This window comes from Ovis canadensis, chromosome 1 (genome assembly GCF_042477335.2).
Source record: "Ovis canadensis isolate MfBH-ARS-UI-01 breed Bighorn chromosome 1, ARS-UI_OviCan_v2, whole genome shotgun sequence".
In the NCBI taxonomy this organism is placed as follows: domain Eukaryota; kingdom Metazoa; phylum Chordata; class Mammalia; order Artiodactyla; family Bovidae; genus Ovis; species Ovis canadensis.
The window spans coordinates 87,069,966-87,097,715 of NC_091245.1; the positions used below are offsets into that span (position 1 = coordinate 87,069,966).

The window sequence follows — 27,750 nt, forward strand, 5'->3', positions numbered from 1 at the left end:
AAAGATTATGTACAGAGGGGCAAAATAGAAAGTGGGAAAGGGGAGAAGTGGGGTAAGAAAGGAGTTTGGAAGGCTAGAGGAAAGTAATGGATGGAAGTGGGAATATCTGTGATCGTATCATGGCTTCAGGGAAGGCAGGTAAAGGTTGGGAGGTCTGCGAGAGGGACCCTTGGGTAGTCAACATCTGGTTGCCTTGTGGGCTGCTAAGTCTGGATCCTGTTTATAGCTTGCCTCCCCCAGTATGCTTTCTTCAGTGTACCTGACAGAGCATGACCCACCTTTGGTCAGACTGTTGAGTTCCTTAATATCTTGCTTCCTGCCAATCTCTGCTTTCCTTCTCTGGACTTTTGCTAACATATGTCGCAAGTCTTTTTCAAGTGTTTCTAAAATGTTGCCAACATAATTCAGAGAAAAAGTAGTGAATGTCTCCCAACCAAAAATGCCTTTGAACATTCTTTTGGAGGGATACAAAAAGGTATGGAGGGGTAATGAAACTTAGTAGTTTCCATAGTATTGAAATAACAGTAATTTGTTGTGTTTTGAGTAACTTTTTTTAACCATATGGCAGAGGCAGCAACAACATATTTACAAGAACTACATGAAGGGCATGGGGGGAGGCAAAATAAAAATTACTGTTAACTATATGAAATGTGAAAAACTTCATAATACATTAAGAGTCTAGCCCTGTTTAATTAATTTGAGGTGTCATACTTGGCTAAGATTTTGAAAGTTTGAAATATTTATAAGTTGTCAGTATTAACTACTGATTAGCAACAACAACCCCATCCCATGTGGAAATGTATTATTATGAAGGTATTCTAACCATTTAGCTTCCAGCGTAGCTCAGTGGTAAAGAATCTGCCTGCCAAGCAGGAGACACAGGTTCAGTTCCTGGGTCAGGGAGATCCCCTGGAGAAAGAAATGGCAACCCACTCCAGTATTGTTGTCTAGGAAAGCCTATGGACAGAGGCATCTGATGGGCTCCAGTCCATGGGGTTGCAAAGAGTTGGACACAACTTAGTGACTAAACAACAACACTCTAACCATTAGACTATCTCCAACACAACAGACCATGAAGAAATGAGAGAGTGGGAAAAGAGATTTTTTTGTGTGAATAAATATACTTGACTTTACTCATGAATGTGAATGAGTGACTCTAGTCACTCCAAAACTTACCAGTGGAAATTTTGGTAACTTGTGTCAGTCCCAGCAATGTCCTGCCCTGGATCATCCATGTTTCACTCAGCCGCTTCATGACCTGTTTTAAAGACGGCTGGGAACAGGATGATTTTGTCAGTGAATGTGGCTTACTGGCCTTGGTGATCTGTGGTCTAACCAATCAAGATAACCAGTTCCACCAACAAAGTCGCTTGCCTAAGAATCCAACATTGGAGTCCCTTGAGTGGAAGGTAAGAATCTTACAGTTCAACTACCACTTCCTGTTGAGATCTTTGGAAAATATGAGACATTTAAGAAATTAAACACATTGTATCATCTTGCTTCCTAGGGAGGGAAGAATACAGATATTTGAGAGCTCTAACTTGTGTACAAATTTTGCCTTTCGTCCTTTTAAAATGATTGACATTTGCCTAAGCAAAAGGCCTTGCCAAGAGCATAAACTGAGGGCAGTGGAAAGCTATGGAGCTCAACATACTCAACAGGCAGGTTCCAGTTCCTGCCTGTTACTTACTACCCAGTTTTTAGATCTATAGAATGGGTATTTCAGTAACGCCCAACTCAAAAAAGATTGCTTTGAGGACTGAAAGAGAAAATACAGTTAAAACACAAATTCGAGTTACCTAACCCCCTTTCCCATTCAGCTTCTTTACCATTAGATCCACACCCCATGCCGAAGTGAAAGTGGCTTAGGAGTCCTGTTCATTGGCCACAGGCGTCAGCAAGTCTTGTTTACACTCTTCTTGAGCAAACAGCGGCTGCTGAACACCCTCGACTCCAAAACCATAAGGAAGAGAATAAACCCATTATTATAATATTCTTTGTTTGACAGTATGAACTGACCCAACAAGTTTTGGGGGCTTCCAATCCTAAATGGTGAAAAACCAATTCAGGGTAGACTAACTCTTCCCTGTTCTTAATCTTCGTGTGAATTTATTGTGAGTCAAGTACTCTTACCAACCAAGGCCAAGTCCAATGACAGCAATGCTGTTTCTGAAATTCGAGGCATCCATCTGGACTGAATCAGGGAATAAAGAGGTTGAGTGTAAAGCCTCAACTGAGGCAGTAGAGAGCTGGGAGTTCTAGATTGCTCTACATGTGCTGGGGCTTGGTGTTCCTTTCACAATTTTAAAATAATCAGGGTCACCAGTGGAACTAAACATCCTGGGTGCTGTTTGTCCTCATGAATCATTTTTCAGCCCTGTGCTAGCCTGGACTCAGTGCTGAGAGCCAAAAGAGCATTTCCTATAGCACAGTGAATCTAAATCAAATGAGAAAGGAGGAGAAAACTGCCTTTCCCAGATCGGTCTTGTCCTGAGGCTTCAGTACTAATTGCCCCCAAAGGGATTTCCCATTCTGTGTTGAAAAGCCCATAGGGCTTCGGAATCTGGCAGACGCAGATTGAAATAAACTTTGGTAAATGGATGGTGATGAGTCTGCCACTTAGTGAGGATGCTACTTCAAGCAAGTTAATTAACTTCTGACAGCTTCAGATTCCTGATCTCTAAAATCAAGACGGTAGCAGGTATCTCACAAGGCTGTTGTGAGGATTAAATAGGACAACACATATAAAATGCCTAGTGTATACCCTTGATGTGTCATAGGTACTTCAGAAATATTGATTGGCAAGAAAGGTAAGCCCACAAGTAATGACATATAAATGATGACATGGGGTCAACATGTGGTGAGCAATGCAGGAGTGGCAATCTAGAGTTTTACAGGAAAAGAAAAAAAGCATATTTGAACAGCTGGCACTTGACCTGCTTCTGAAATAATCAGTAGAATTTCAGCGGGCAGAGATGGAGAAAGAGAGGAAGAGAGTGCTTTTTAGATAGAAGAGTCAGAGGAAAAGATCCTGAGAATTGCAAGTAAACCACGTGGCTGAAAGGTGGAGTAGGTACGGGGTACGATAGAAATCAAAGCTGGAAACTGGGAAACTAAGTGAAGAATTGATTTCTAGCAGAGATAGTGGATTAGCTTAAGTATAAAGCAAATAAGGTTGGGGTTTCCCTGGTGGTCCAGTGGTTAAGACTTCACCTTCCATTGCAGGGGTGTGGATTTGATCCCTGATGAGGGAGCTAAGATCCCACTTGCCTTGTGGCTAAAAAGCCAAAACATAAAATAGAAACACTATTGTAACAAGTTCAATAAAGACTTTTTAAAATGGTCCATAAATCTTAAAAAAAAAATTAAAGTAAGATTGAGGTAAGCCAAAAAGTGAGAGCAGAGAGATATGACCAAGGAGACTAATTCAAAAACTCTTGGAAAGGTCAAGGAGGAGCTAACAAAGGAACTGAACTAGGATGGGGGCAGTGGGATAAATAGAAAGACATAGATGTTCATTGTAGTACTATTTACAGTAGTCAAGACATGGAAGCATCTTAATGTCCATCAACAGAGGAATGGATAAAGAAGATGCAGTATATATGTGCAATGAAATATTACTCACCCATCAAAAGAATGGAATAATACCATTTTCAGCAACTTGGATGGACCTAGAGATTGTCATGCTGAGTGGAGTAAGTTAGAGATGCAGAAACATCCTATGAGATCCCTTATATGCAGAATATAAAAAGATATGATACAAATGAACTTACTTACAAAATAGAAATAGACTCATAGACTCAGAGAACAGACGTATGGTTGAGGGAGAGGAAGGACAGGGAGAAGGGATAGCTAGGGAATTTGAGATCAACATGTACACACTGCTGTATTTAAAATGGATAACCAACAAGGACCTATTGTAAAGCACAGGGAACTCTGCTCAGTTATGTGGCAGCCTGGGTGGGAGGGGAGTTTGGGGAAGAATGGATACATGTATATGAATGGCTGAATCCCTTCGTTATCCACATGAAACTCTCACAACATTGTTAATCGGCTATACCCCAATACAAAATAAAAAGTTTAAAATAATAATTAAAAAAAAGAAAGACATAGATATGAAAAACATGCTGAAGGTAAAGGTTAGAGAATTTGGCAACTGATCAAAGGAGTTGAGTGGGTTGGTGGGAGGATTAGGCAAGATAATGCTTAAAGATAATGCTTAAAAATGCTTTACAAAATGCATAGCATAGAGTAAGTGCTTAGTAAATGTTGTGCTTCTGAAACCGTTCGGCATTGTTTCAGGGTCTCTAAAGAACTTCCATACCACAATTTATGTCTCAGTGCAGAAAAGAATTCAATGAGAGGCAAAGTGATAGATAAGAAGTGATTTATTAGAATAGGATGCTTGTGAGGCTTACAAGCAGGTGGGTGAGAGATGCCACACCCCAGGAACTTACTGGGCTACAGTTTTATAATCAAAGGAAAAGTGGGGAGGGAGAGAAGAACTTCTTTGCCTTTCTTGAGTAGATGCCATGCCTCCATCACCAGCTCTTCCTCCAGATTGAGCAGGGGAGTCTTCTTGTCCCTCGTGGTCAAGCTAGGTCCACAGGTTACTGTCTTCCATGTGTGCAGAGCGCATGTCCTCGGGACCGTGAACTTAGTGAGCTCCCTGGGCAGATACGGCTCTCATGCCACCATCGTCTTATTGTTCGCAGCACGCCTCCTGCTCCCATTGCATGGCTTTGTTACTGAGCCTGCCTGGTTTTGTGGTTAATCTCTTGAGTCATCATTAACTAACAGGGGTCTCCCATATTTTCTCCACTGACAATCCCCTAGTGGGATTAACTATATAATCACCTATGTTATCCCTTTACTCTGTCCCTATGGCTTCTTACTGTTTTATGATCTGCTTTCAAAAAACATAATGGGAACATTATTCTCAATCATTAGATGGTCTTGAATGGCATCATTTTAATGAGGAATTGAATGAACTACCTACCTTGGCTAATCCCTATTGTCAACCCTTTCCCTTTTACAAGTTAAAGCAATATATGCTCATAAAAATAATACCAATTCACACTAACTGAGTGTTGTAAGTGACCAACATTCACTAACTCACTGAGTCTCTATGAGGTAGGTCATATTAACACTCTACCCCTCCCCCACACCGTTATTTATCTCCTCTTTCCTGCTTTATTTTTCTCCGCAGCACTGTTTACTATCTCACATACATTTTACTTATATATGTACGTGTGCATATACATGTGTACATGCCTGCTCAGTCGTGTCTGACTCTTTGCAACCCTGTGGGCTGTAGCCCACCAGGCTCCTTTGTCCATGGAGTTCTCCAAGCAAGAAAACTGAAGTGGGTTGCCATTTCCTCCTCCAGTGGATCTTACTGATCCAGGGGTAGAACCTGCGTCTCTTGCATCTCCTGCATTGGCAAGAGGATTCTTTACTGCTGCTTCACCTGGGAAGCTGTGCATATACATACGTATATGTATTTTAATTGTCCATTTCTTTTGACAAGATGTGAAGTCTATGAGGGCTGATATTCTTGTATCTCTTGTTTATTTTATTCTTGGTATTATTTGAGGTTTATTTTTGGTTGCACTCGGGCTTTCTCTAGTTGTGCAGAGTAGAGGTTACCCTTCACGGTGGTGAGTGGGCTTCACATTGCGGGGGCTTCTCTTGTTGTGGAGCTCGGGCTCTGGTGCACTGCCCCCAGCAGTTCTGGCACAGGGGCTTAGGTGTGGCACAGGGGCTTTAGTTGCCTGCAGCACATGGGGTCTTCCCAGACCAGGGATCAAACCCGTGGCCCCTGCACTGACAGGTGAGTTCTTAACCACTAGACTACTAGGGAAGTTCCTTCTGTATATTTTATTCACTTCTATATTTCCAGTGCCTGCCATGTAGTAAATACTAAAAAAGTTTCCTGAATGAATCCCCATTTTACAGATGATGAAACTAAGGCACAGAGAGGGTAGCCTGCCCAAGGTGACTTGGCTGCTGTCCTAAAAGAGCAGGAATTCGGCAGCTGAGCTCTTAATCACCATTGCTATTCCCTGCCTGTCCTAGCTAACAATCCAAATTGTGCTGTGGCTATAAGCTAAGAAGTCCAAGCTTCCCCTCCCACCTGCAAATCCCCAAAGGCTCACCTCTGTCAACACTTGCTTAAATATATTCTTCTCAAAATGTTTTTGCCTGTTCAAGCACATCTGGCTTCTCTTTTGCCCTTTCTGTACAAATCAGATCAAAATATTTGTCTTATTCTTTATTTTACTGTTTTCATCACTGTAGTTCTACTGTGATTCATTGTATGTGTGTATCGTGATTTATTGAAACAGAAACTTGGTGAATAGGTTGATCCCAGCTGCGTCTGTGGCAAGAGTGCTGCGGTGAACATCCTCCTGATGCATACTTGTTTGAGTCTGTTGGTAGATAAATTCTTAAAAGTAGAAATCATGGTTCAAATAGTCCAAGTGTTTTAACACTTCGACTGATGTGTGTCAAGTTGGCAGCATGGATTTTCAAAGAGCATGAGGCTCCTCCATCTGCAGCTGATGGAGGAGGAGGGAGGCTTTGGCTGTGAGGAGGGCAGTCAGAGTTCATTCTCACCCGGGAATCACAGACACCTGGAGGGCCCTGCTGGAGAGCCTGTCGGCCTTACCAAGCTGGCAGCTGGTCCTGGGCAGCACAGCCGGGCCTGATGCTAATTTTGCCAAATATCCTGAAAATAAGTTGATCCAACTCATAGCTTTTTCTCAGTCTGTATTGTACCTCCAGTGAGTGATAAAAGTTGTTCCATTTGTCGCATTTCTTCTTAAGCTTTCCTTCTATGTGACAGCAGATAAAGCACAGAACAGATAATTATACTTAGCGCTTGACAGCTGCTGAAAGAAAATATATTTTTCATACTTCTTAGGCTCTCCACTATTCAAATTCCTTTAACACCTATTTTTCTTCTTCAATTTGTCATGTACCATTAAAGGCACTTTTTAAAAGACCCATAGAACTATGCAGCAGGAAAAATAGATGAATAAATTGCGTTTCATAGGCCTGATTAACTGATTGCGATTATCTGAGTCTTACTAATGATATAAAATAAAATACCAAAAAAAAAGATCAGACTTTAATATAATAAGCCTGCATGCTAACTGGAGCATCCCTCTTCTTACCCCGTGTTGAACAATAAAGGAAAGCTGTTTCTGAGTTCAAAAGAAAACTGAAATTGGCTAATTTTATGCTTGAAATTGATTACCTCGCCCTCCAGCTCCAATCATCTGACGATAAGAGTGGCTGGTTAGCCGCTAAGAGAAAAGATAAAGAGAGGATGTGTTGTGTCTGTTCATCTGACTTTGTTCAAATTCTCGTAAGGATGGCTCTGGCTCAGGATTGGCGTTGTTTAGTCGCTAAGTTGTGTCCGACTCTTTGTGACCCCATGGACTGTAGCCCACCAGTCTCCTCTGTCCTGGGATTATCCAGGCAAGCATACTGGAGTAGGTTACCATTTTTTTCTCCAGGGCATCTTCTCAACCCAGGGATCAAACGTCTCTGGCATTGCAGGCAGATTCTTTACCACCAAGCCACCAGGGAAGCCCTTGGCTCAGGACAGCGCTTGGGAAAAGGCAGCATGTTAAGCCCTGTGCTACCCACAGACTAGATGCTCAGTGCACTTATTTAGTTTTAACTGAAGGATAATCGCCTTACAATATTGTGTTGGTTTCTGTCATACATCAACATGTATCATCTATAGCTATACATGTGTCCCCTCCCTCTTGAACCTTCCTCCCACCTTCCACCCCATACTCCTTACATTTTCAGTTAATGGATCAACTTATTTTCCTTGTAAAGAAATTTTAAAAGATTAGGGCCAGAGCCTCATTTACAAATATTAATTCAGCTGTGTAAATCATCTGTAAAAAGAAGGAGCTGTGCCCAAACAAAATAAATAACAGGTTAGCAGAACATCCGAAGAAAACCAAGAACTGTGGGAGGAAAGGTCATATTTTAAAAAGAACAGACAGGGTTTTAGACCTGGATTATCTAAGAGACTACTCCTGATTCTTGCATTCACCAGCTCATTTTCCCCATGTAGAGGCACATTTATGTATGATTATTTCTTTAATACAGAAATTGCTTATACATTCTCATGTTGGTGAGATGAGAAACTGAAGGACAGGGTCATGAATGAGCATGAGCAGATAAAGGTGACACCCTTCAGTTCAGTTCAGTCGCTCAGTTGTGTCTGACTCTTTGCGACCCCATGAATCGCAGCACGCCAGGCCTCCCTATCTATCACCAACTCCCGGAGTTCACTCAAACTCACGTCCATTGAGTCAGTGATGCCATCCAGCCATCTCATCTTCTATCGTCCCCTTCTCTTCCTGCCCCCAATCGCTCTCAACATCAGGGTTTTTTCCAATGAGTCAACTCTTCGCATGGGGTGGCCAAAGTACTGGAGTTTCAGCTTTAGCATCGTTCCTTCCAAAGAACACCCAGGACTGATCTCCTTCAGAATGGACTGGTTGGATCTCCTTGCAGTCCAAGGGACTCTCAAGAGTCTTCTCCAACACCACAGTTCAAAAGCATCAATTCTTCAGTGCTCAGCTTTCTTCACAGTCCAACTCTCACATCCACACATGACCATTCAATATCACGGTAATCCAAGCCTATGCCCCAACCAGTAATGCTGAAGAAGCTGAAGTTGAATGGTTCTATGAAGACCTACAAGACCTATTAGAACTAACACCCAAAAAAGATGTCCTTTTCATTATAGGGGACTGGAATGCAAAAGTAGGAAGTCAAGAAACACCTGGAGTAACAGGCAAATTTGGCCTTGGAGTATGGAATGAAGCAGGGCAAAGGCTAATAGAGTTTTGCCAAGAGAATGCACTGGTCATAGCAAACACCCTCTTCCAACAACACAAGAGAAGACTCTACACATGGACATCACCAGGTGGTCAACACCAAAATCAGACTGATTATATTCTTTGCAGCCAAAGATGGAGAAGCTCTATATAGTCAGCAAAAACAAGACCAGGAGCTGAGTGTGGCTCAGATCATGAACTCCTTATTGCCAAATTCAGACTTAAATTGAGGAAAGTAGGGAAAACCACTAGACCATTCAGGTATGACCTAAATCAAATCCCTTATGATTATACAGTGGAAGTGAGAAATAGATTTAAGGGACTAGATCTGATAGACAGAGTGCCTGATGAACTATGGACAGAGGTTTGTGACATTGTACAGGAGACAAGGATCAAGACCATTCCCAAGAAAAAGAAATGCAAAAAAGCAAAATGGCTGTCTGAGGAGGCCTTACAAATAGCTGTGAAAAGAAGAGAAGCAAAAAGCAAAGGAGAAAAGGAAAGATATAAGGATCTGAATGCAGAGTTTCAAAGAATAGCAAGGAGAGATAAGAAAGCCTCAGCGATCAATGCAAAGAAAGAGGAAAACAACAGAATGGGAAAGACTAGAGATCTCTTCAAGAAAATTAGAGATACCAAGGGAATATTTCATGCAAAGCTGGGCTCGATAAAGGACGGAAATGGTATGGACCTAACAGAAGCAGAAGATATTAAGAAGAGGTGGCAAGAATACACAGAAGAACTGTACAAAAAAGATCTTCACGACCCAGATAATCACAATGGTGTGATCACTCACCTAGAGCCAGACATCCTGGAGTGTGAAGTCAAGTGGGCCTTAGAAAGCATCACTACGAACAAAGCTAGTGGAGGTGATGGAATTCCAGTGGAGCTGTTTCAAATCCTGAAAGATGATGCTGTGAAAGTGCTGCACTCAATATGCCAGCAAATTTGGAAAACTGAGCAGTGGCCACAGGACTAGAAAAGGTCAGTTTTCATTCCAATCCTAAAGAAAGGCAACGCCAAAGAATGCTCAAACTACCACACAATTACACTCATCTCACATGCTAGTAAAGTAATGCTCAAAATTCTCCAAGCCAGGCTTTAGCAATACGTGAACTGTGAACTTCCAGATGTTCAAGGTGGTTTTAGAAAAGGCAGAGGAACCAGAGATCATATTGCCAACATCTGCTGGATCATGGAAAAAGCAAGAGAGTTCCAGAAAAACATCTATTTCTGCTTTATTGACTATGCCAAAGCCTTTGACTGTGTGGATCACAATAAACTGTGGAAAATTCTGAAAGAGATGGGAATGCCAGACCACCTGACCAGCCTCTTGAGAAACCTGTATGTGGGTCAGGAAGCAACAGTTAGAACTGGACATGGAACAACAGACTGGTTCCAAATAGGAAAAGGAGGACGTCAACGCTGTATATTGTCTTCTTGCTTATCTAACTTTTATGCAGAGTACATCATGAGAAACGCTGGACTGGAAGAAACACAAGCTGGAATCAAGATTGCTGGGAGAAATATCACTAACCTCAGGTATGCAGATGACACCACCCTTATGGCAGAAAGTGAAGAGGAGCTAAAAAGCCTCTTGATGAAAGTGAAAGAGGAGGTCGTTGTCATGCTTTCCACACCAAAGACTTATTCTTTTCTCTTGTATTTAAAATTTCAATCCACTGAAATCTAAAATAATGTGTTCATCAAATTTATGGGACATAATGGACTAAAAAAGAGATGTAGACGCATTATACGATATGAGACTCACAGTGACACACATACAGCCTTTAAAGTAACAAGCGATTACAAATAGAGATCTAGCGCATGCTGGAGGGAGGCCACGTAGGAAAGAACAGCGGGCAGAGCGCAGGTTCATAGCCCAGGTGAACTTTTCATGGCTATGGGACTCATCCCTTAAAGAAGCTAATCGTATTTAACATGAAGGATTGTTGTGAAAATGAGAAAAGAAGATTTGAGCATTAACTAGCTGTGTTAGTTTGCCAGGGCTGCAGTAACAAAGTACGACATGCTGAATGTTTCATTTTTAAAAAAATATTTATTTATTTGACTGTTCCAGGTCTTAGTTGCATGCAGGATCTAGTTCCCTGACCAGGGATCAAACCTGGACCCCCTGCATTGGGAGCATGGAGTCTTAACCACCTGGGAAGTCTCACGCTGGGTGCTTTAAACCAGCTGAAATGTATTTCCTCACAGTTCTGGAGGCTAGAAGTCTGAAATCAGTCAGCTGCGCCATGCTCTCTTGGACGGCTCTAGGGCACAGTTTTGCCTTGCCCCTTCCCAGCTCTTGGTGGTTTCCAGAAATCCTTGGCGGGCCATGACTTTGCAGCTGCATCCCACCAGTCTTTGCCTGAATCATCACATGGCCTTCTCCCTGTGTGACTCGCTCTGTCTTCACAAGGCCTTCTTATAAGGATATCAGTCATTGAATTGACAGAGAAGGCACTGGCGACCCACTCCAGTACTCTTGCCTGGAAAATCCCGTGGACGGAGGAGCCTGGTAGGCTGCAGTCCATGGGGTCGCTAAGAGTCGGACACGACTGAGCGACTTCACTTTCACTTTTCACTTTCATGCATTGGAGAAGGAAATGGCAACCCACTCCGGTGTTCTTGCCTGGAGAATCCCAGGGATGGGAGAGCCTGATGGACTGCCATCTATGGGGTCACACAGAGTCGGACACAACTGACACAAAAGCAGCAGCAGCAGCATTGAATTTAGGGCCCACCCTAATACACTATGGGCTTCCCTTGTAGCTCAGTCGGTAAAGAATCTGCCTGCAATGCAGGAGACCTGGGTTCAATCCCTGGGTTCGGAAGATCCCCTAGAGGAGGGCGTGGCAACCCACTCCAGTATTCTTGCCTGGAGAAGCCCATGAACAGAGGAGCCTGGCAGGCTACAGTCCACAGGGTCACAAGAGTCAGACATGACTTAGTGACTAAACTACCGCTAATCTCATATGACCTCATCTGATCTATTAATAATTATACCTGCAAAGACTATATTTAAACAAGATACTATTCTGGACTTCCCTGGTGGTCCAGTGGTTGAGAATCCACCTGCCAATGCAGAGGACACAGGTTCAGTCCCTGGTTTGGGAAGATTCCACATGCCTCAGGGGAACTAAGCCCATATGCCATAACTACTGAGCCCATGTGACCTAGAGCCCACGCCCCCCAGCAAGAAAGTAGCCCCCACTTGCTGCAACTAGAGAAAGCCCGCGTGCAGCAACAAAGACCCACTGTGGCCAAATAAACTTTTTAAAAGAGATTTACACATCCTGAGGCTTCAGATAGATACAAATTTTGAAGGGACACCATTCGGCCTGGTACACTAGCACATAGTAGGGACTCCACAGGTGGGAATTCGAGTGCTTATCAAGGGCCAAAGTATAAACAGGTTATTGCAATGCGGGCTGGAGTGGTTAAGGAGAACTTCACAAAAGCAGTGAGAGAATCAAGGAGTGAGTCAAAGATGTGGTAAAATTAGGTAAGAGCTGAAGATGTAGTAGGGTCTATCAGTGGAGAGAACAGCGTGTCAGTATTTTCACATAGTGCCTTACACATTGGGAGCGCTCAAGGTTTTACATTAACCTTGTAAAATCAGGAAGCTCCTTTGATCCAACAAGAATTAAAAACCATAATCTTTTCTGGGGCGGGGCGGGGAATGGATAAGTACATATAATATCTGTTGTTATCTATTATCAAGCAATAGCCTTATAGTAAGTTACCCTAAAGTTCTTTATTTAAATGTTATCCGGTTGTTTACTTACTTTGGCTGTGCTGGCTCTTGTTGCTACCCAGGCTTTTCTCTGGTTGCAGCAATCGGGGGCTACTCTCTAGTTGCAGTGCACGGGCATCTCACTGCAGTGGCTGCTCTCCTTGAGGAGCACAGGCTCTAGGGTGCCTGGGCTGCAGTAGCTGCGGTTCCTGGCGCTAGAGTACAGGCTCAGAAGCTGTGGTGCACGGGCTTAGTTGCTCCACGGGATGTGGAATCTTCACAGATGAGGGGTTGAACCCATGTCTCCTGTATCGGCATGCAGATTCTTTACCACCGAGCCACCAGGGACGCCCCTACCCCAAAATTTCGTGGCATAAAATAGCAAACATTTATTCTCACAGTTTCTGTGGGTCAGGAATTTTGGAACAGCTTAGCAGGAGATTCTGACTCAGAGTCTGTCATGAGGTTACCATTAAGATCTCGACCAGGGTTGCAGTCACCTAAGAGCTAGTTTGGAACTTAAAGGTAAGCTTCCAAGATGAGTCACTCAAGTGCCTATCGGCAGGAGTCAGTTCCTTGCACATGGATCCCTCCATAGGGCTGCTTGAGTGCCTTATGACAGGGCAGCCAGCATCCGCCAGAGCAGGTAATCAGAGAGAGAACAAGGAAGAAGCCACAACACCCCTTACGACTTAATATCACAAGTCATATACCATCCCTTTTGCCATCTTCTGTTTATTAGAAGCAAGTCACCGAGTCCAGCCCGTACCCAGGGGAGGAGAATTAAGCTCTGCCTTCCTCTTGAAGGGAGAAACATCAGAGAATATGTGGACATATTTTAAAACTGCCACATCACAGTATATCATGAAGTCATTCATTCCATTAGCTGTTCCTACATTTAATGTTCTAAAATCTGCATGTTATTATTATTACTTATTAATACAGTAATCATTTTGAGCACTCCCAATGTGTCAGGCAGTGTGCTTGCAGCTAGGAATGTGGAATGAAGTGGCCGGCGCTTGCCCTCATGGAGTTTACAGTTTAGTGGGAAAGAGAGAATATGTCCGTAAATAGGATGCACATATATAAGAGATAGAACTGAATATAAACAAAGAGCTTTGTGTTTGCACTATCAGAAGGAAATAGAAGAAATCAGAAAAGGCTTTAAGGGAATACTTAAAGATGAGGGACCATCTCAAAGCTTAGCCCACCCCCACCCTCCCAGTATAGAGTAGATCTTTGGCAGATCGTGGGGAAGAACATCTGAGGCCAGGAGATGGGAATGTGCAGGGCTTGTATGGGGGAATTTCAGGTTATCCAGGGTGGCTTTAGTGGAAGGAAGAGGAAAGGGAATGGGAAGGCAGATTGAGGCCAGTCTTGAAGGCTTTTATGGAATAGATTGTATTAAGGAAAAGGATTGAACTTGATTCTGGAGCAGCATAGTAATATGCTTAGATATATGTTTTGGAAAACAGAAAAAAACTGAACCAGAGAAAAGAGTTGTATGTATGTATGAACTCATTCATTCAGTGCATTCAGCCCTTCAACAAATTTTATCATAGATTCACTATGTGGCAGGTATTGTTTATATATATATATATATATATATATATATATATATATATATACACACATATATATAAATGCGCTTCCCTGATGGCTCAGCAGGTAAAGAACTCCCCTGCAATGCAGGAGGCATAGGGTACTTCGGTTCAGTCCCTGGGTCAGGAAGATCCCCTGGAGAAGGAAATGGCAACCCACTCAGTATTCTTGCCTGGATAATCCTATGGACAGAGGAGTCTGGTGAGCTACAGTCTATGGGGTCACAAGGAATCAGACATGACTGAGCACATGGTGCAACACAAAGCATGGATATATGAAATAGAAATCACTTATATTATACGTATTTATAAATATATGAAATCATCACAGAGATAAAATTACAGGTGGTACAAAGGAAAGGTACGTGTTGTAATGACAGCACGTATTAGGGGGTTTGACTTGAGCAGGAAGAGAGAGAAGAAGGAGAATCTTAGCTTTTAAGCCAGAATAATTTCTTTTGGTCTCAAATTGAAATAGCAGGGAACTTGATGTTTAATTACTATCTAGTAACCATTAGAGAAGTTGGCACAGCTCAGAGTGGAAGAAAAAATGAGTCTGTTTATCAGTAGGTCTAAAAATAAATAAGTTGGAAGATTTGTCCTATTTCCTCCTGTGACTGCTAAAAAAGCAGAAGGATCACCTGAGGTCTTCCTGAAAATGAGAGAGAATGCCTTAATTTCTTCCACCAAATTTCACTCTTGGACTCGGGCCATTTCTGCTTTGGCAAGGCAAGAGGTGGTGACGTGGACTCTGCTCCCCGTGGTGGTGCCCCAGGCTGGCCCAGGGGAGCCTTTGGAAATGACTGTGTTACAGAGCCTCTGGCTTGTCAGATGCCTGGCCCTGGGGTGGGGGCACCGTGGGAGGGGCCAGAGGAATGCTCATCTCAATCTTAGTAGCACGTCAAGAAGCATTTCATTTTCTACCTTGTAGCAGAAGCCACCCAAGAAAGTGAACTTAGGCAAAAGGCTTGAAGTTGAGCCTTCTGCTTTAGATCCTGTCCTTTCCTCCAGCTCCCCTCCCCCCAGCCCCACCTCCCATTTTCATGGTGGATAGAATTACATTTTCCCAAAGGAGAACAGAACTGGTGAGGCAGGAGCGCTGTTCCCTCCTCTTGCTTTAGCCGCAAAGCCCCCAAACCTTCTCCAGGCACAGCCCAGCGCCAGAACCCTGGTGTGGTCCTTACACAGGCCTTCACCTCACAGGGCCCTGGGACTTTCCCCTCCCATTGCCATCTGGCTGCCACCTCCTTCTGCCATCAAGCCCTTCAAGAAGAAAAATGCCATTCTTCAAGAACAAGGTCATTCTTGCACAGCGTTCCTGAGTCCTGACCCTCTGCCCAGTGAACACCTGGCTTTTATGACCCTCTCCTGTTAGTTTACTGATAAGAAATGGATGTCTGCTCAGCCAGAAACCGCATCTGCTGCTCTGGTCTCTTCTTTCACGACTGTGCGGATGAATTCTACAAAGCTGAGTTGATTCCACCTTCATCATTACTTCATTCCAACTTGGAAGTCCTTTGGCAGCTTTCAAAGCATCTTACCAGCTTTATGCTCGAGAAGACGTCAGGGCTCTCTTCTGGGTGGAAGAGCTGAAATGAACTTGAGAGTTCTCCTGGTGTTTTCATCTGAACTTCTCCCAGGGTGTCTCATCATTTCCAGCAGAGGAAAGGAATTGGAAGAAAGAGTTCAGATTTGAATACTTACCTCTGGGCATTCTTCTCTGTCTCCTCCTTCCTTTCTAAAAATAGTGGCATAAAGTAATTTTTCAGCATCAAAAAATAACAATGGTTGGAATTGAAGGCCAGGTTTCTGGAAATCCTGGAACTGCATCGGTGACTCAAAAAAAAAAAAAAAAAGACCAAGTCAATCTCTAAGTCCACACCCACTCTTGACTTCTCTAAGCCGCTTCCTGGTTTAGTGCAGAGGCTGCCAAACTGCAATGGGTCACCTGGAGGGCTTGCTAAAACCCAGGTTGCTGGCCCCATCCATGAGGTTGTGATTCTGTGATAAGGCCTAAGAATTAGCATTTCTAGCAAGTTCCCTTGTGGCTCAGCTGGTAAACAATCTGCTTGCAATGCAGGAGACCTGGGTTCAATCCCTGGGTTGGGAAGATCCCCTGGAGAAGGGAATGTCTACCCACTCCAGTATTCTGGCCTGGAGAATTCCATGGACTATATAGGCTATGGGATCACAAGGAGTCAGACACAACTGAGTGACTTTCAAAAAAAAAAAAAAAAACGTTCCCAGGTGCTGCTGGGGCTGCCAATCCTACAAATATACTGTAAGAACTAATGGCTTAAGTTTAATGGAAGTGACAAGAGCTTCGAAGAAAGGCTGGCTTGGGCTTGAGTCTAAACCTTCAGCTTCCTTATCAGCTGTGTGACTTTGGGGGGATGTACGTGAGTATCTTTGCACTGGGCTCTTCATCCTTAAAATGGAAGCAGTAACATCTACCCCACAGAGTTCACTGACTCAACAAATATTTGTTTACGACTGCTGCAGCACCAGATTCTAAGCTGCACAGTGGGGACATGACTTCAGATGGGATAGTCTTTGATGTCAAGGAATTTTGGGTGGTTGTGAAGATTAAAGAGAGAAATTCACAAAGTCTGAGGACCCTGAAAGAAGCATAGTAAGCATTAATTTTACATCCCTCGCAAGGGGCAACATAATTCTGCTTTTACTTTTTTTTGTCCAAAAAGGGAAATTTCTCAAATTTCATAACATGGAACCTAGAGCTGTGAGTTTTTCCTTGTCGAGATGGAAAATCTGAAGTATGGGCACTGTTGTGAGTTGACTGGTGTCCTCCAAAAATCCATATGTACCTTAGAGCACCTCCTGAGTACTCTGAAAGTGAAAAGTGAAATTATTAGTTGCTCAGTTGTGTCTGAGCTCTTTGCAACCCCCGGAATCTTTGCGGCCCCATGGACTGTAGCGTGCTAGGCTCCTCTGTCCATGGCAAGAATACTGGAGTGGGTTGCCATTTCCTCCTCCAGGGAATCTTTCCAACCCAGGGATTGAACCTGGCTCTCCCTCATTGCAGGCAGATTCTTTACCATCTGAGCCACCAGGGAAGCCTTATCACCTCACAATATAACTTATTTGGAAATAGGATCTTTGCAGATGTAAAGCTCAGATGAGGTCATTTAGGTTGGACCCTAATCCAATATGACTGATGTCCTTAGGAAAAGAGGAAATTTGGACTCAGACACACACAGGGAGAATACTACATGAAGACTGGGGTTCTGCTGCCATGAACCGAAGAACTCCCATGACTGCTGGAGGGAGAGGCTCAGAACAGGGTCTCCCTCACAGCTTGGAAGGAATCAACCCTGCTGACACCTTGATTTCCGGCTTCTAGCCTCTAGAGCTGTGAGAGAATGGATCTCTGTGGTTTCAGCCACACCACTAGGGGTGCCTTGTTACAGTAGCCCCAGCAGACTGGCACAGGTGAAGGACAAATGGGCATCATTCATGGGTGCAGTGAGAAAAGGTGAGGAGGACGTTTACTTTCTATCCCACACATCTTTACTCGAATTCCTATTTTTTTTTAAATGTTTATTGATGGGCTGCATCGGATCTTAGTTTCAGCATACTGGATCTTCTTTGGCACACAGGATCTTTTTTGCCATGCATAGGTTTTCTCTAGTTGTGGCGTGTGGGCTTAACCGTCCTGAGGCATGTGGGAGTCTTAGTTCCCTGACAAGGCAGTGAACCTGAGTCCCCTGCACTGGAAGTCGGATTATTAACCACTGGACCACCAGAGAAGCTCCTTATTTGAATGTTTAAATACACATGCTAATAATGAAAAGATTTTAAACTAAATTAAATAAAATAATGATTTTAGTATAGATATAATTATTGCTAAATAATTTGAAGAGTACATACCTCTGCCTCTAGATCTTTCGAATCTCTGTTAACCAACTGCTCTAACCATCTCTCTGGTCAATCAGAGATGTCCCCCCCAGCTTGGAGTTTGGATTAGCACACTTCACTTCAATTTACAACAATATGACATTTTCCAAAATACCTGTGGAGTGTCTGTTGCAGGCAAAACACAGTTATTTAGGGATTGTCACACAGAAATGAGTCAGAGAATTTACCTTCCACTTGGGACTGGAACTGAGAAGTAACAACAGAACAAGGCAACTGACGATCATTGCCCCATAAGGGGTATGAAGAGTGGAGGTCTCACTTCTTAGAGGGATCGAGATTGTCTCCTGAAGGCCTGGGAAAGGGTGCTTCCTGGACTGGAGGGATGGGTGGGGTGAACAAGATGAGGCAGGGAATTCTGTGGGATCAGAGGAGACAGTACAAGGCTCTCTTCTGACCCTTCTACTTGGGGATCAATTATAAACCCAGGCCACTCTGAAGGAGTCAGTGACAATGGAAGGGTGATACACTAAAAAAATTTTTTAAATTTATTTTTCTGAACAGGTAATACAGCCACATGGTAAGCAATTCAAAAGCTCTTAAGGACACCCAAGAAAGATCTGCATTCTCTTCCTTCACATGTGAACAGACTTTTCTGATTTCTCAGTACTCTTGCCTGGAAAATCCAATGGACGGAGGAGCCTGGTGGGCTGCAGTCCATGGGGTCACTAAGAGTCGCGCACGACTGAGCGACTTCACTTTCACTTTTCGCTTTCATGCTCTGGAGAAGGAAATGGCAACCCACTCCAATGTTCTTGCCTGGAGAATCCCAGGGATGGGGGAGCCCGGTGGGCTGCCATCTCTGGGGTCGCACAGAGGGGCACAACTGAAGCGACTTAGCAGCAGCAGCAGCAGCAGCAGCAGCAGTTATTTCTAGAATGAAGATTAAGTTAATGGAGGCCTGGGGTGACTTGATTCCTGCTTAATGTGACAGGGACTGAAGTCTGTGGGGGCAGAAACTTGGTCAACTGCTGGCAGTCTTTTCTAAAACCACCTGCCCAAGGGCTTTCCTTGTGGTCCAGTGCTTAACTTTAAGACTTCACCAGCCTCTCTGGTTCTCAGCACTCACAGTGCCCATAGCTGCTAAGACCCTTGGGTGAGACACACCAAACACATCAAACATAATAAGAGAAACTGCTTCTGTCACCCTTCCTCCACCTGCGGGCTGAGACTTCCTGATTTCCTAATTTTACCTCTAAAGAACATTTTCCCACAGGTCAGAGTCATCTGAGCAACACAATGACAGCGTCAGCTCCTGCCCAGGTGGGAAAATGTGGCCTCGGCCTCCCCTGCCAAGTCCTCCCTACATCTCCATTCTAAGAATCCTGTCAAAAACCAAAACAACAACAAAAAACCCAACGTCTCTCAAAGGGAGGCGTTAACGTAAAAACAAACAAACCAACAAAAAACTGGATTTAATTTTTTGAGCAGGTCATTCATCCACATAGTAGTCCACTCAAAAAGTTAGAAAGGGATACAGAATAAAGAGTAAATGTCCCTCGGCCCCCTGACTCCCACCACCTAGTTCTCCTGCCAGGAAGTGATCCCTGCTCCCTTCAGACTTGCTGCTGAAGTTAATTTGCACTCCCGGGGTAGCCTGTAGCACGGGGGCACACAGAGGACACAAAGGCAAACCCGAGTCTAAGAGGATCAAATCAGAAGCAGGAGAAGGCTCATGGCACATGCTGGTCACAAAATCAGAGTATCACATGCAAGTTATGATGGGGTTCCTTTCATTTTAATTATTCAGATTGGGACTGAATGCCAGATATTATAAACCAGATTATAGACATGGATTGGAGGTAAAAAGAAAGCTAGGAAGCACTGAAGAAAGCACTTCTGTTTTAGATTCTTAAAGCATGTTATTTCTCAGCTGTCGCTTTCTCCCTGGTACTATATGTCTGTATATATTTATAGTGTTCTTACTTTGTTGGATGTATTTTATACTCTAGTTCCTTAGCAGACTGTCATGTGAACAGCATTCCCTGGGGTTGTGCAGTGCACAACTCACTCAGCTGGATGCAGCGGTCCCTGTAAATGCCAGGACTGCCTTGATGATATTTGTATCCCTTCACCATATTCTTAGTGAATATTTTTAATTGAATTACTTTCAGGTAAGGAAGGCTCCATCTCAATGTGTTATGGCAGTATAAGGAGAGAGATGGTTGGAGAAGTAAGCAGGGGCCTGGAAGTGAAGGCCCTTGTAAACCTGGCAAAGAATCTGGTGCCAACTCTGAGGGCAACACTGGGGCAATGATTCAATCTGATTTGCATTTCAGATGGGTCACTCTGGCTGTAGTCTAGATGGTGGCTTGAAGAAGAGGAGGGAGCAAAGCCTGGGAGAGCAATGAGGAGGCTCCTCTAGGCAAGAAGTTCACTTCCTTGAGCAGCAGTGTGGGTGGAGACAGGGGGACTGATTCAAGAAATATTTTGGAGGCAGAAAATAGATAGGGTGTCAGTGATTATACACAGGACCTGAGAGAAAATGGTGTCAAGAACATGGTTCCTGGCTTAAAGAGATACTGAATGTAACAGCGTCAATATCAGAGCAAAAGGATCGTGCCAAGACTGGTATTTTATTTTTTAAAGAAATATTTGTTCAAATATTTTAAAGAATTAAGCAAAAATAAATATTTAAGCAGTTCAAGTATACTTTCTATAACACATCAGGTAAAATGTATATTTATAAAACTATAAACATTACTTATCAATCTAATGTAAATTGCTAGCTAGATAAAATGAATGAAGAGAAAGTGTTATTCAAAAAATCCTGAAGAGTCCAGAGATAAACCTATCTGTGACAAAGGAGGCAAGAATATACAATGGATAAAAGGCAATCTCTTCAATAGGTAGTGCCGGGAAAACTGGACAGCTACACGCAAAAGAATCAAATTAGGACATTTTCTAACATCATACACAAAAATAAACTCAAAATAGATTAAAGATCTAAATGTAAGACTGGACATTCTGAAACTCTTAGAGGAAAACATAGGCAGAACACTCTCTGACATAAATCGCAGCAAGATCTTTTTTGACCCAACTCCTAGAGTATTAAAAATAACAAAAATAAACAAATGGGAGCTAATTAAGCTAAAAAGGTTTTGCACAGCAAAGGAAACCATAAACAAGATGAAAAGACAACACACAGAATGGGAGAAAATATTTGCAAATGAAGTTACCAACCTAGGATTAATCTTCAAAATATACAACAGTTTATGCAGCTCAATATCAAAAAAACAACCCAATCAATATCAAACAACCCAATCAAAAAAATGGCATTTCTAAATAGACATTTCTCCAAAGAAGATATACAGATGGCCAACAAGCACATGAAGAGATGCCCAGCATCACTAATCATTAGAGAAATGCAAATATAACAGCAATGAGATGTCACCCCATACCAGTCAGAATGGCCATCATCAAAAAATCTACAAACAATAAATGCTGGAGAGCGTGTGGGAAAAAAGAGAACTCTGCTACATTTTTGGTGGGAATGTAAATTGGTACATTGACTATAGAGAACAGTATAGTGGTTCCTTAAAAAACTAAAAATAGAGCTTCCTAATGATCCAGCAATCCCACTCCTTGGCATATATCTGGAGAAAATCATAATTTGAAAAGATACATGCACCCCAATGTTCATTGCAGCAGTTTACAATAGTCAGAACATGGAATCAACCTAAATGCCCATTGACAGAGGAATGGATAAAGATGTGGTACATAAATACACTATGAAATATTACACAGTGATAAAAACAAACAAAATAATGCCATTTGCAGCAACATGGATGGACCTAGAGTTTGTCATACTAAACGAAGCAAGTCAGACAGAGAAAGACAAGCATCATATGATATTGCTTATACGTGGTACCTAAGGTATGGACATATTTACAAAAAGACATAGAGTCACAGATGTAGAAAACAAATGTATGGTTACCAAGGGGAAAGGGGAGAGGGATAAATTGGGAGATTGGGATTGATATATACATACTACCATATATAAAATAGATAATAAGCACTCTATAGCACGGGGAATTCTACTCAGTACTCTGTAATGATCTACACGGGAAAAGAATCTAAAAAAGAGTAGAGGTATGTAACTGATTCACTTGCTGTACAGAAGAAACATAACTGTAAATCAACCATACTCCAATAAAAATTAATTTAACAACAACAACAACATGCTGAAGATCAGTATTGCCACCACGAAGCAGATGATAGTATTATTCAGTTAGATACAGAACAGCAGTGGGGAGAGCGTCTGCGAACTGTTTTTAAAAGTTGGATCTCTATGACCCAGCAATCCCACTGCCGGCCATACACACCGAGGAAACCAGAATTGAAAGAGACACGTATACCCCAGTGTTCATCGCAGCACTGTTTACAATAGCCAGGACATGGAAGCAACCTAAATGTCCATCAGCAGGTGAATGGATAAGAGAGCTGTGTGGTACATGTACACAATGGAGTATTACTCAGCCATTAAAAAGAATACATTTGAATCAGTTCTAATGAGGTGGATGAAACTGGAGCCTATTATCCAGAGTGAAGTAAGCCAGAAAGAAAAACACCAATACAGTATACTAACACATATATATGGAATTTAGAAAGATGGTAGTGATAACCCTGTATGCGAGACAGCAAAGGAGACACAGATGTATAGAACAGACTTTTGGACTCTGAGGGAGAGGGTGAGGGTGGGATGATTTGGGAGAATGGCATTGAAATATGTATAATATCATATGTGAAACGAGTCGCCAGTTCAGGTTCGATGCATGATACTGGATGCTTGGGGCTGGTGCACTGAGATGACCCAGAGGGATGGTACGGGGAGGGAGGTGGGAGAGGGGTTCAGGATGGGGAACACGTGTATATCTGTGGCGGATTCATGTTGATGTATGGCAAAACCAGTACCATATTTTAAAGTGATTAACCTTCAATTAAAATAAATAAATTTATGTTTTAAAATGTTAAATAAATAAATAAAATAAAAAATAAAATAACAGCTGGGAAAAAAAAAAAGTTGGATCTCACCAGTTCAGGTTCGATGCATGAGACAGGGTGCTCAGGGCTGGTGCAGCCCACCAGACTCTTTTGCCCTTGGGATTTTCCAGGCAAGAGTACTGGAGTGGGTTGCCATTGCCTTCTCCGTCATACACTTCTAGGGGGACTATTAAATGATGCAACCACTGTGGAAGACAGTTTGGTAATTCATCAAAAAGTTAGGCATTGAGTTACCATTTGACCCAGCAACTCCACTGCTAAGTATGTTCCCAAGTGATTGAAAACATACATGCACACAAAAATTTATTCATGAATATTCCTAACAGCATTGTTGTTGTTAAGTTGCCCAGTTGTGTCCAGTTCTTTTGCAACCTCATGGATTGGGATTTTCTAGGCAGGAATGCTGGAGTGGGTTACCATCTACTTTTGCCAGGATATCTTCCTGACCCAGGGATCGAACTCACATCTGCCCATATCTCCTGCATTGCAGGCAGATTCTTTATCACCTAGCCACCAAAAGTAGAAACAATACAAATATTCATCAACTGATGAATGGATAAAGAAAATGTGGCATATCCATATAATGGAACATTATTGAACCATAATATTAAGTACTGATACATCCTACAACATGGATGAATCTTGGAAACGTTATGCTAAGTAGAAGAAGCCCGATAGAAAAGGCCACATATTGTATGATTCCATTTGTAGGAAATGTCCAGAATAGGTAAATCCAGAAAGATAGAAAGTAGATTTGTGGTTACCAGGGGCTGGGGATAAGGAAGATGATGACTAATGGCTAATGAGTAAGAGTTTGAGAAACAGTGTGCTAGGAGATTGTGCTGTTGCTCACATCTATTTCTTCCACTGGAGTTACAGAAGCCTTGTCTGTTGGCCTTGTTCTCTAGGCTAGAGGTCTGTCCTCCAGGTTCAAGCTCTCCGTCCTAACCAGCTAGCACATCCAAACACCAAGCTGTCCTTGGAGAGTTTTGTACAGGCCAGGACCTAGTTGACCTGATTTTTTCATGTGTGATTAAAAGCTCAGGTGAAAACATTTAATGGAACATTTTGACCTCATTAAAAACCAAGAAAGGTACACCTTTGAAAATACAATCTCATAAAGCCCTACTTTGTAGACAGATGTGTGTACCAAACTCTCACTTCCCAGAAAGGGATTAGAATTTATAAAGGGACATTTTGTTTCCTGGCTACAAAGCCATTTCAATCCTAGGGATATTCACCAGCCATATGAAAAGCCTGCTGCAGCTGATGGACTGGCCACAGTTACTAAGTGTCATAAATGTCAACGGCCAGCCTTTCTCTTGGAGATTAGCTTTGGGGAAGTTTCTGGGAAGAAAAAGTGGAAAAAGGACAGATGTTGTTTCATATGTACAAGTAGACTGGGATCAGAGAAGAGGGTGAGTCAGGGCAGGTGGTAAACATCAGCAGAACAGAGGAGAATCTAACTGCTGCTGACACATAGCTATTAGGCTAGAAATGTGACCTGACTCCTTTCTCCCTGTCCTGTTGCCAGAAAGAGCAGAGGAGGGCCTGGCTGCCCCTTCCATATGCCCCCTCCAAGCTAGGTCATAGCAGTAGCTGGCTGCTGCTGCTTTTTTAACCAGTTTACAAAAAGTGTTCCTGAACCTGATCTCCTAGTTGTCTTGACAGTCTGATGTTACTCAGTTTAGGGGGATTCTGTTAGTCATCTAAGCAGAGTGTTGGCATCCCTGTTCTATTTTGGGAGGGACCTGTGGTATGTGGAGACTTAATAACTAGTCATAATTGTTTAGTGTGGGGTGGCAAGAAGAGAGTCTAGATCTTTTGATTGTGATCTTGAGTGCCTGCATAGCTCCACAGCTGCTCTCAAGGCATGCTTTTTGCCCTCAATTCAATCGTTCAACAAATACTTATTGGTAGCTGCTATGCATCAGGAACTCTTCTGGGCTCTTGGGCTACATCAGTGAACAAAAACAGAGATCCTGGTTCTTCTGGAGCTTACATCTGATCTGGAGTGAGGGCAGGGGCAGAAATGACAATGAACATAATGCATAACTGTAAGTTATAACGTGTGTTTGAAGGTGATATGTACTATGGAAAGCACAAGTCATTCAGGCTTTGAGGATCAGTGGGACTGAATTACAATTGTGAACAGGGAGGCTGAGGCAGTAGGGGTAGTATTGGGGGCTTGTGGGGACTAAAAGGAAGATGCTTGTAAAGTGCTCAGCCCAGAGCCTGGTGCGTGGGTGCTCATACCTGTGGCAGCTGTTAGCACCATACCAGTCCTGTCTCCCACGAGCTCCAGACCAAGCTGTGCTCAAAGTGGACAAGCAGCTTAGTAATAGACAGGTTAGATGGTGAGGTCAGGGGCCTGTCTGGCCCAGAGCATGGTGTCACAAAGTGCCCCAGCTGGGTGTAGAGACCCCATGTATGCTTTCTGTGATGTGTCCATGGCCAAACCAGCAAGGCAGGTCGTATTGGAGAGATCAAGCACCATCTCTGCTGTTTTTGATCAAAATGGACTCTATAAATCCAGAGTTGAATAGAAAGTGCTGAAAGAAGGGGCAGCGTAAGGCCAGGGCTCCCCCATACTCCTGGGAGTCCCGGGGCTCCTGGCATCATGTTGCTAGGCAACAGCACATGGATTGAGGACAGTGCGCAGGGGTCAGCCTGCTTGGGGTCTGTCAGCTGGTGCCTGCTCTGGGAGAGAGAGGGTATTGCTTGTAGGCAAGAGGAAACCACTGACTGCATGAGGTGATTAAAGGAAGACCAAAATGCAGCCTTAACTCAGTGAATCTCTGCTTCATGCATGCAATTTCACCTTCAGGGATTTGCTCTTTCAAGTAAAGACTGGTGTAAAACTTTTCGGGATGTGGAAATTTTAATCTAAACAAAACCTTAAATTACTTAGGAATAAATTTAACAAAATAGTTGCAAGATCAATAAATGGAAAACTACAAAATACTGCTGAGAAAAATTAAAGAAATGAATAGATATACTGTGTTCATGGTCTGGAAAACTCAATATTGTTAAGATATCAAACCTCCCAAAATTTACCTATAGGTTCAATGCAATTCTGCTCAAAATTCTAGCAGAATTTCTTTTAATAAAAATTGACAGTCTAACTTAAAAAACTTAACTGAGAAGAATAAACATGTAAAAGAGATTTTAAATAAAACTTTGTTCTCTTAAAGTGAGGAATCCTCACTCACTTCTGAAGGGGCTGGCTCTCTACACCCCTAGATTCTGGAGCAGAATTTGAAAGTCCCTGGGTTAAGGTATTTAAAAAGTGAACAGCTTGTTTTGGGGGTAAAATATTAAGCCATTTAAAAGCTATGATTGCATTATTACAGATTTTAATGATTTTTCCTGTGTGTGCAAGGATGAATAACAGACTCCTTAGAGGATCTGATGAAAACTATGTCCAGAAAAATGCATATATCTAAAATTCTGGATCTGGTTGTATAGGGAAAATGGTCCAGGATCCTAGATTAAGGGACCCCTCCCATCTTGTATGAGATGTACTTATATGATTTGCTTCCTGTTGAGATAATTTTTTAAGTCTCCATAGAAGAGTGAGTTGAAAGGAGAAAAGGATTTAGCGGAGAATCAGAATCTTTAGAGTAGAACCCAGGAATCTTTTTTTGTTTGTTTTTGTATTTTTAGGAATCTGTATTTTTAACATAATCTTCAGGTGGTTGTGATGATTTGACAGATTTAGCCACCAGAGGTCGAGGGCTGGATATGTCTAGACCTTTAGGCTCAGATGGTAAAGAATCTGCCTGTGATATGGGAGACCCAGGTTCGATCTTTGGGTTGGGAAGATCCCCTGGAGAAGGAAATGGCAACCTACTCCAAAGTGGATCCATGGACAGAGGAGCCTGGTGGGCTACAGTACGGTCCATGTGGTTGAAAAGAGTCGGACATGACTGAGTGACTAACACTTTCACTTCTATTTTAGGATCCAGGGCTTTCTTGGTGGTTTAGAAGGTAAAGAATTTGCTTGCAATGCAGGAGACCCAGGGAGACCCAAGTTCAATCCCCTGGAGAAGGGAATGGCTACCCACTCCAGTATTCTTGCCTGAAGAATTCCATGGACAGAGGCTACAGTCCATGGGGTCTCAAAGAGTCAGGCACAACTGAGCGACTATCACTTTCACACTTTAGGACCCAGGAGACACTGCTACTGAGCCAGCAGTCTTAAGAGGGTGAGAAGGAGGGAGAGAAAGTAGCAGAAAGGGCGTCTCTCCAGTCTGACAGAGAACAATCGAAAAGGTCCTACAAGGTCAAGGTCGCTGAGTCCCTGAGTGTTAGCAGACCTTCCACCCAGAACCTGAATGAGAGCACTCCAGAGCAGAAAGAACAAACAGTTCTGGAAGCCATTCAGCTGGGGCTGGGCCACAGAGAAAGTCTCTTTGGGGGCACTGCTGTTCAATTCCGACATTTCTCGTGCTGTGCTAAGCAGAGCTCACTCCTCCCTTCCAGGGAAGGGCTGGTCTCTCCTTGGCAGTCAGGATTGTTTAATGGGATCTGCTCCTGTCCGCATCACAGGCTTTCTCAGCAAAGAGGCATTTGCACTGTACCAACAAATACCTATTGACCC

General features: G+C 42.9%; 1 protein-coding gene across 1 annotated transcript in view; it reads left to right on the forward strand.

Moving 5' to 3' along the window:
• ELAPOR1 (endosome-lysosome associated apoptosis and autophagy regulator 1) overlaps positions 1-27,750 on the forward strand; it is a 77,599-nt gene that overhangs the window by 685 nt on the left and 49,164 nt on the right. The gene's annotated exons all lie outside the window — the stretch shown is intronic.